Here is an 8,800-nt window from a genome sequence, read left to right as displayed (position 1 = left end):
AAGAAACATTTTTGGTTACCTATTCTAATTACGTGAAACTCCAACAATATTTTTCTTATTCCAGATCCTTTAGCACAACTTGCCTTGTCGCGTGCGAGTCCATACATCAAGCGCGACTTCAAGTATGGACTCGCGCGTGACAAGGCAAGTTGTGCTAGAGCAGCAGAACTATATCGTCACGTATATGCCTAAAATAAGTTGAAACTTTACGATTCCAGTACGGCCCTGCGTCGCGAGCTGCCGCGGCAATGCACCGCATCTGTTGCCCGCCCCGCTCGCCCCGCCCCGCCGCATCCACTGCGCGCTCGACATCGCCGTTGTTACTAAAGTGGAGTATACACTGGATAAGTTCCAAGGGTTATATCCTCCTGAGTCCTGGAAGCATTTGTTTAGTTTTTGAATTTGGAACCTTTCGTTACTCAATAAAATAATAGTTCTTTTTTTTGGAATATGTACAAAAATTCGTACACGAGGACTGGACTAAGGAAACTATATGGCTAGAAACAAGTGCAAGTGTAGGACGCGGTAGCTAATCTTGAAATTACAGTGCCTGTAGGGTACACACGCACACGGACTCTGCTCATCCTATCAATGGGAATAGACTAAGTATACTTTATATTACCTCAGCAATTCCCGTCAACTTTGTACAATGCCACGTCAGCAAATTTTAATTGATCCTATTTTGTTACCAACATTTAGTAATATAATTCGACTTTCGTAAGATATATACAGGATAATTGTTATAATTAAGAAATATAGATACTAGAGAACCTTAATGACGAAATAAAACTTAATAAAATCTCAATTCATCAACAAAATCTTGGTAACAAAATAGGAATTAATAAAAACAAATTTAACTTTTCCCTTAATTTTTGTACAAAGTTGACGGGAATTGCTGACCTACATCATCGGATCCTTATAAAAACGCAACATCCAGGGATACCCACTTAAACATAAGTTTAAAACTTGTAAATACTTCTTCTGAAATAAACATTTCTGAATTTACGTATAATCATATCATTAAGGTAGGTATTATAGTAAGTAGGCATACATTTCTTATGAATACTTAACATTAATGTCTAAGATGTTTCAAAGTAACATTATAGAGAACTCTTTTTGTCTGCATTGATTGCAAGATTGGAAGTGCCGTCTACGATTTCATACCATCTTGTCCATTTCTGTCTAAAATGACTTAAATAACTATAAAGAACGTCCCTATTACCTATATTTCAGGTCATACCTGCCTCATTGGGCAGTCGAATACCACCCCCGTTCCTTACTGATACGCGGAACGCATGTTTACTGTATAGACTTAGACGCGTACTTTATTATCGAAGCTAGTTCAGACTTTTAAAGTGCCCCCGGCCCCTTCGCATATTTGAGGGAAGCCACGAAGCGAGCGGAAACTACTGCTTTAAGCACGATTTCACAGCATAAAAGATATTTTCATATAATATTTTTTTTATTTTACAAAATTGACTAGAACCCGATTCAGATTAAAAACTCGTTACGGGTTTAATCATGTTTTGATACGAACTCTAAAGCGGATTGATGCGATGAATGTGTAATGAACTGAAAATCAAGCATCAGATACTCGCCAATAAACAATGACCACCACCACGATAATAAAATTAGAGTGGTATCAAAACCAAAACGAAATACATAGTTATATGAAGAGGACTTAGAGGACACACTCAAAGGTTCAGACAGTCGCATTAGAAAACCGTTCTTTGTGAGTGTGCATAAAAAAATACTTAACACTTAATTTTCTCTGACCGGTGATTGGAAACATCATATTTTCCAAAAAACAACCGGAAGCCGGAAGCTCCGGATGGTCTAATGTGTTACGTAATCTTCCTCAACTGGACTTGAATATTAATATTTTTAGCATTCTCTATCCAAATCTCTTCCCCGCCGTTTTTTCCATAAATGTAGATTTTTGAGAAATAAATAAAGTCCCATATTTCTGCAATCTGAAGTACAATGTCAGTCCTTAAAAATCCAAGTGCGATATGTGCGATTTTTTCAATGCGACAGCCTTTAAAATGAAAAAAATAAAAATAAAATATCTATTTTTCAGACCAAAGTCCATACAGTGAGGAATACACTATAAGCAATCGCAGATCACAAGCACTCCGTGCTGCCTGGCATGGTAAAATATCACATTTCGTAACTGAAATCTATCTATTCCCAAAGTTTGTTTTCCTGGCCTCGGACGGAAAGCGCTCCTTTCAACGTTATAGTGCCGTAGACTGCACCTGCAGTTTAGATCTCCTGCTTTTATTACCCGCTGACACGTTAGCAGATCTTTAACCCGTTGGATTAATAATGGGCTATTTCATTAATATAAAGAATCTCGTTTCATTAATTTTATTGTAAATTACTTCAAAAGTTTGAAAAACTCTTAATTTACTTTCTTAGGCCCTGTTACTGTCACTAATCTCGGTATTCAGTTAAACATACTGAATACCGAGCTTTCAATTGCTTTCATAGGTTATACGTATAGAGATACGCAAATTAAGTAGAGACTTAGTTTCTATTTGACGTTTTCATATACACTTCAGTAATAAAACATTAAATAAAAAAAATCCTTAGCCTTCTCTCAAGTTAAATAAAGCGTTAATGTATCTACTGTAAAAAAAAAGATCGCAGTTTATGTTTAGCTGGTGTGTTTCTTGGTACCGTCCTCAAGCTACATAATAATTGCTTAATATCTTTTAAATAGTAATCCTCAACAATCATTATCGGAGAAAAGTGGTCCAGGTACAGGTTTAATGTATTCAGAACAAATTGCCAATGTTTACCATAAAATCGCAAACCAAGAACCATATTCTGCTACAATATTGTGTTATTTTGAAATGGTTTTGATATTACATTGGATTTGTAGTTTGCCCTAGTTGTTAAGAGCAGGAAGAATTATAGTATAAATTGGAACTTGGAACTCAATCGTTTTCTCTCTTTTTAGGGGTTCTCATGGTACGATTTCGTGGCTACTGATATGTTGGTCGCATATTAACTACGATATGATCACCTAATCAGCTATGCTCGACCTAAGAAGGACCTATCGACTTAATAAAGAGATAAAATGCATACTCACTACACTTACCCTAGTATTTTACATCAATCAGCGTATCCGTAAGCTATCTTCAAGGTCTTATCAAAACATTATCAAAATTTTAACAAATCGTACAATCTGAATCGGGCTCCAAGTTCTAAGTAAAAACAAAATGTTTTTCCACCGATTCACGTCCATATTAAATGATGTTTATAAGCTGTTCTATTGCGAATCCATTTTGTCACTTTTATTTGCCAATAACATAAATAATAACACAGGTTTGGCAAATGACAAAACAGAGATTTTGTGTACACAAAACGCAAAAGTTTTTAATGTTATTTTTCCAACCATTTAGGTATCTTGAAATGGCAGAAGGGAACAAATACTTCATCGACTGCCTAGAACGAGGCAATCATTTTCACTTTTCATAAGTAAAGCCTGACCAGAAATATACATATGACTATTGTCAGGAGGGCGCTGTTATTCTGATGTATGAAGTGACAGTTCAGTTTAGTATGAAGAAAATAGTTCTAATGAAATTCCGCAAGATGGCGCGTAGTCTTTATGTACCAAAACAAAATCAGCCCTTATTGCAACACAACCGTCAAAGTAGGTACATTACATACCTATAGCGTAGAATGTATCCGTATCTGTATAGCGACGCGTCTGTAACTGGCAATTTAAATATTGTTATACCCTACCACGCTCCGCAGGCTCGTATTATTGCAAACTGTAATACAAAGTACAAAAAAGGGTTATTTTCTCAAATTGTGAAGCGCGCGTCGGTCGAACGCTGGGCCGAAATAATGATTGATGGTGGCAAATAAGCGGTTGCCGCTGGTATAAAAAGCGGAGGCCTTGCAGGCTGGTGCACTGACCCTGCGATGCACCCGTGCAAGTAATAGCTAGGTGCATACATTCTACACTTGTATCTCTGCTTCTATAAGTGCCTATGTTAGGTCTTAGGTCTGCTTTATGTTCGTGGAAATCGGTATGCTTGTCGGTTTTTGCCTCGAGCTCAATGCCGAGTATGGAATGCTAAAACTGTAAAAGCAATTTAACTTTGGTATCTTATAAGCAGATAAGAGTTTTGAATGATTCACGGTTATTTTCATTAGACTTATATTGACCGGGATATAGACCGTGATTACCTTTCTAAAATACTAAACAATTACTCTGTAAAAACTATCTTCACCCCACACAGGAAAATTGCACAGTTCTTGCGGTCACCTAAGGACAATTTTCCTCTGGAAAAACCTGGTGTGTACAAAGTTGAGTGCAGTTGTGGCAGTTCTTACATAGGGCAGACCAAGCGCACTATTGCCTGCAGAATTAAAGAACACATTGCTGCAGTCAAAAAGAACGATACTCGCAAGTCTGCTATTGCTCAACATCTCATTGAGTCGGGTGCAAATCATTGGATCGAGTTGCATAGTCCTGAGGTAATTTCGACGGAACGCCACTACATACCGAGATTGGTAAGAAAAGCCATTGAGATTCACAAATATAAAAATTTCAATCGTGAGGATGGCTTCAAACTATCTAATGTATGGAATCCAGTGATTTTTTTGTGTAAAAAACCGGTGAAGTCAGAATTGAACAAACGTAGTGACACTGTGAGTGTAGTGTGTTTGGACAGACCATCGAGTGTGAATGCGACCAGTGGTAACGCTGAAAGTGAACGCAGCCGACGCGCGCGAAGGAGGGTATATCGCGCGCTGTCTATGCAACTTTAACATCCACCCGCCTTCGTCAGTTTTCCGTGATCATGATGCATGCAACTGCGTCGAAATATCGGGAGCTCGACAAAAATCAAAAAAGTAATCACGGTCTATATCCCGGTCAATATAAGTCTTATAAGCAGATGTTTTGAGGTCATAATGTATTGTGTAGGTATGCATAGGTACTAAATAATTTTAAATTCAAATAAAATATTTCTTTCATTAAATCAGTACAGCACTAGATTTTTTCTCTGTATTTTCTTCTCAAATGTGATGAAAAACATAGTGTAAACTTTACGCAGGAGGTAAGGATATTAAAAACTCGTATCTGTAAGTCACTCCTGCCTGCGGCTGTCACAAATTATAACACTCGTTATTAATATCCCCCCTTACCTCCCTTGTTACCCAATGTACTATTATGCACCCACACATGTAATTGGTAAAGATTTTTATTAACAGTAACTACAATACATAGAACATATAGTATTGAGACTCTGTTGAATGAAGATGTAAAAATCTTTCCTTAGGTGTCCTAAAATGCCACCTTAAGGCGTTTATAGAAAGGGAGGAATGGAGAAATACATTTATTCTTTTTTTTATGAATGGGCTTACTCTTGACCACAGTTTAGCCAAAGACAAAGACGTGGCCTACGATGGAGTGAGCTCGCCCAGAAGATGCCTGTTCACCCTTGATTTGAAGGTTCCCGGGTTATATGAGCTCGGAAATATAGCCGCCGGCCTTCCTTAATTTTTACGTTAAATACATAAGTATTTAAATTAAAACTCGAATTAACATAATAAAAGCGAATGGAGCTAGCACATCATGTATTAGGTATTATGTAGTTTAAAGGAATGTTAGCAACCTTTTCTAAAGAAAAAAAATATTGCTGCACAAACAAGATTGATCGAATCGTCACTGCATTGGTCAGCGACGTGCAAATTTAATTATTTCTGAGTTCGATTAATCAAGGTGCGCAATTAATTCCTTGGGCTGTGCCAGTCAGGTAGCGGTGCCGACAGGTGGGCGCAAATCGACAGGAAACGCTGGTAATTACAGGAACAGGAACGGGAAACGGGACTAAGGTCACCTGCGCAACTTGGTGTAAAGGCTCGGCCAGCGAGAACAGCAATATATACTTTGGAGTTAGGGTCACTGAAATATATTCAGCATTATCTTTCAGTGACCCAAAATATATTATCCAATGTATGTCAAAAGAAAGATTTTTCTACAAAAAATCCAGTAGACAAAAACGTTTATGTTGAGAGACTGTTAAAATGTAATATTCCCTTAAAAATCGACTAGATAGCTTATGAACTCATAGAAGTAAAATTTTAAACCGTAATAAAATTATCCATGCTATACCACAGAATATATGTATAAAAGTACAAGTACAGAAGGTTTACTCCTTTGATGTTCACAAAATGCCCCCATTCTGAAATCTTACCTACATTAACAAACGGACCGCATGCGAACAGCCGACATTCAATTTTATTGGGCCGCGAACTCGTGGCCGCCGGTATGTACTTAAAGCGCGGCGATAGAATCGCGGAGTGAGCCGTCCCTGGCTACACAATAAATGAAGTTTCATGAATGGGTAATACACGATATGCGTGACACAAACTTGTACCGCACTTCTTTAAGAACTTTCAAAAGTTTTGCCTGCAAATATCTAGTGCCCAATAAGCCTTCCGACACCGATGAGGCACGATCACGAGCCGTCAAGTAATTTATGACAGTTTAACAGTTGACAGTCTGCGGACGAGCATCTGACGCTAATGAGGCGCAACCCTTTGGACACATGTCGCTCCAAATTATACCTCACAGTTGCGGTCACCGGAGGAACCGACGCCGCCGCGAAGGGTGCATCTTTCGAAGGGAAATGAGTATTTCACAAAACTACTCTTCTTTCATTATGTGTAAGAATTTTATTAACATTTTTAGTTTTTTTTTTGTGGTAGTCAGCAGATGTGAAGACTCTGAAGTTCTGAAAAAACGAGCAATATGCACTATATTGAGCTCACTCCATAGTATGCCACGTTTTTGACTCGGCGTGTGTGGTCATGAGTAGAAAGGTACCTAAGCCCATTTATAAATTTAAAAAAATCTGTAAAATCGACATCGCCAACAATATGAACTGCCCGTCGTAAATTAACTTGTAAAACCAAGTATGTTGAGGCACTTGAGGCAGTAGGGACATTTAAATATTGCAAAATAAAACTTTACATACAAATACGTACATGTCGTGTCGATTCATCAAAAATCGACTACGACTGAAAAATGCAGCCAGTGATACAAATAGACAACTAAATGAATGACATCCATCATTGTACGAGTGTCATCACATCGCAAATATTGTGCTGTACCTACTTATAATTTTACTTATGATGGTGTATGTATTAATTCGGTAAGTCTAGACATTTTTTTTTAAATTGGCAATTGGTAAAGCATTTTAGTACAATATCACCTGATGGAAAGTACCGATGCAGTTTAGGATAAAGCATTTTTAACCATTATAAGTGTTATAAGTTTGACGTGTCTCTCTGTCTGTCTGTCTGTCTGTCTGTTTTTGTCTGTCTGTCTGCCTGTCTGTCTGTCTGTGTGTGTCTGTCTGTGGCATCGTAGCTCCCGAATGGATGAATCGATTTAAATTTAGTTTTTTTTTTGTTTGAAAGCTGATTTAAATAGTCGGGAGTGTTCTTAGCGATGTTTCATGAAAATCGGTCCACTATGTCGGGCTTATTTCAAAATTTTAATTTTGTGGTTAGGTTATTACCCAAAAGATTTACAAAGATTAGCTCTTGCTTTACCAAGATCCAAATTATAGTGAGTTAAAAATAGACATGCAGGAAGTGAGCTCCACTTCTTAGTTCCTCCGTTCGCGTGATAAAGCTGGATGGTAATCGTTTAGTGCGAATCAGTGGTAAAGTAACGTTGTAATTTAAGTTGTTTATGAAATCACTAGAGTTTGTTCGGAAAGATTCATGAAATGTATGGGGTCCAATACATTCCACGACTCTTGACTTTCCGAACAGACTGTAACGAAAATTAAGTAAGTATTATGAATTTAATCGGTTGTCTAAGTTAAGCAAAAGTTTTCTGTTGTTTAGTAATTTACACAAATTAAAAATACAAACACATTTTTTCCATTATTTAATATCTAAACAACAGTAATTGCAATTCACACCAGCTAAGCGGGCACAATAGTAATTACAATTACTTACGGCATATTACCCTTTAATTAAGCCTCTGCGAGCATTAATCACAGCACGGGCCACGATTACATCGGTTCCATTACTATAAATGTTTCAAACTTATTAAAGCAATGCTTAGGTTCTGTAGGAAATGAGAAATAGACTTCCAGAAAACGAGAGGAAAGTTATTTGTTTTATAAATAACTACATCAATTTGTTAATAAACGATCCATTAAATGTCAATTCTAATTAGCCAGCTTAGGATATCAAGTTAAAATTAGTATGAAATTACTTTGCACTAATGGATAAAATGAGTGGAGAAGTATCATCACAAAAGGTAAAGAAATCCAGACAACATCTGGTTTCAAGACTTAGCTGTAAAACGTTTAAAAAGATACAATCGCGATAGTGTCTCCTCGACGGTTGGGTCTCAATTTCAATGCAAGAAATGCGAACGTTCATGTCTCTCCCGGATAGGTCTATATAGTCACGAGAAGAGTTGTCTCTCCCATTCAGACGCTGTTTAAATCATCTGTCAAGATGTACGAGGCCTTATGATGATGATGAATAATGTAACTATATGACAATTAGCCTAAGGGACCCCAGGCTTCCATGAGCCGTGGCAAAAGCCGGGAAAACGCAAGGAGGATGATGACAATTAGCCTAAGGATAATCTAACACTCTTCGTCACCAGACTTGAATTTACTAGTTTTTCTAAACGAAAATTTCATACTGAAGTTTCGTTTCCAGGATATCAGTAGAGCAATCCATATTACGCAATCCAATCTGGGTGTGAGCTAATAGTTCCTAGTTGCTCCAGAAGACTTCAATA

The sequence above is a fragment of the Leguminivora glycinivorella genome, chromosome 2 (genome assembly GCF_023078275.1).
Source record: "Leguminivora glycinivorella isolate SPB_JAAS2020 chromosome 2, LegGlyc_1.1, whole genome shotgun sequence".
NCBI classification, from domain to species: Eukaryota; Metazoa; Arthropoda; class Insecta; order Lepidoptera; family Tortricidae; genus Leguminivora; species Leguminivora glycinivorella.
The sequence above is the reverse complement of the archived record's forward strand: the minus strand, read 5'-3'. Positions refer to the sequence as shown.